This window comes from Myotis daubentonii, chromosome 1, assembly GCF_963259705.1.
Source record: "Myotis daubentonii chromosome 1, mMyoDau2.1, whole genome shotgun sequence".
In the NCBI taxonomy this organism is placed as follows: Eukaryota; Metazoa; Chordata; class Mammalia; order Chiroptera; family Vespertilionidae; genus Myotis; species Myotis daubentonii.
In genome coordinates, this window is record NC_081840.1 from 73,014,450 (window position 1) to 73,016,053 (window position 1,604).

Below are 1,604 nucleotides of genomic sequence, written 5' to 3' on the forward strand. Positions count from 1 at the left end.
GAGGAGCCTGCAACCAAGGTACGTGCCCTTGACCGGAATCTAACCTGGGACACTTATGTCCACAGGCTGACACGCTATCCACTGAGCCAAACAGGCTAGGGTGAGTTCCTATATTTGAAGAATAAGATGTAACTTGGCAAATCAAAAAGGAAATGCACATGTAAAAGAATGTGTATACTCAGCAGATGGCACATGTCTCATTATGAGTGGAATGTGGGCTGCTTGTGGAAGAGGCAGGTGAGGGCCAGGTGGCTAAGGCCCTTGTGTACAGCTAAAAAATTCCTGAAATTAAGGAAACTAAATTTCATCCTCAAGTCACAAAAATATTTTGATCAGAGGAGACCCGATGTCTTGTCAGCCCTCTTAACTGCCTTGCCCCTGCCTTTTAAATTCAAATGGTTTATTCTCCCACAAGCCACAATGCACTAAATCTGAAATCCAGCTGTGGACTGCACCTGCATCAGGTAATTGTCTGGAATGGCTTACCTGTTTCCTTAGACTCGTTCTTCCTTACTCTTCTTTGCCTCTCAAATCCCTAAATCGATTCTTAGTTCCCATATTGCTGCTTTCTGCCATGTTTTTAGCTACCATTTAGGAGTTCTCTTTCTGCATCACATCTTAATTCTTGACTTCTTCTGGTCAGGTGATCTTACAGGCCTTAGCTTCAGGTTACAGGCATTCCCCATCACAGTAACCTGTGACCCTCTGCCACCAGACCCATGGGTGCATCACTATTTCACTAGAGTCTCCCACACTCTTGCAATAATAATGTTTCTCAGGTGGTTCTTAGATGTGTAAGGGTTTTCTCAGTGTAGATGGGGATTGTAGCCCCTTACCTTAAACACACACACACACACACACACACACACACACACACACACACACGAAGACTAGAGATCTAACTATTAAGAAGGAGATCCCAAATTTTAGCTATGTCCCTGGTGTTTGGTTCACCCTATGACCTTCTTCTGCCCTAGTTACTGGAACCCCCATTTTATAGAGGAGATAACAATGGAGACCTACAGAAATTTTCTTACTGGAGTTCATCAAGACTAGAAGCCTAATTTTCTACTCTTCTTTGCATCTGGCTGGGAAAACCCTCTAGCTATTTTAAACTGATAAGAACAGATACTACACTTGATCTTAGCCAAAAGGCCAAGAAGCGATCCTCTAGCTATTTTAAAGTATCCTTGGCTCACATTATTTCTTGCTTTACCCAATGACAAAACTTGGAAAAACTTAGATTTTCATTCAACCTCCCATGATTAAATTATTCCTGTTCACTATTTGGCCCTCCATTCCAAACTCTCCCAGCAAAATTAAAAGATCTAATTTTGAGACTATTCCAGTAGTCATAGGGGAGTTTCTGGATGATTAATATAGAAAAAAATGTTTTTAACTATTGAATGTTGGCAAAGAACTTACTCCCCTCTACCAGCGGCCACCAGCATTCCACAAGTGATAAAAGCAGGACTGGAGAGGAATTCATATTAAAGCCCAAAATGACTATAAGCTGCAAAGACAAGTGATACCAAATATGAATTTTTTTCCCTCATGAAAAATATAGAATAGTGAGAAAAGTATAGGCCTTGGATTCAGAAAAG

General features: G+C 41.1%; 1 pseudogene; it reads right to left on the minus strand.

Annotated features, from left to right (window-relative positions):
- Nucleotides 1-1,000: 1,000 nt before the first annotated feature.
- On the minus strand, nt 1,001-1,167 carry LOC132223036 (U2 spliceosomal RNA; annotated as a pseudogene).
- Between the last annotated feature and the right edge of the window lie 437 nt (nt 1,168-1,604).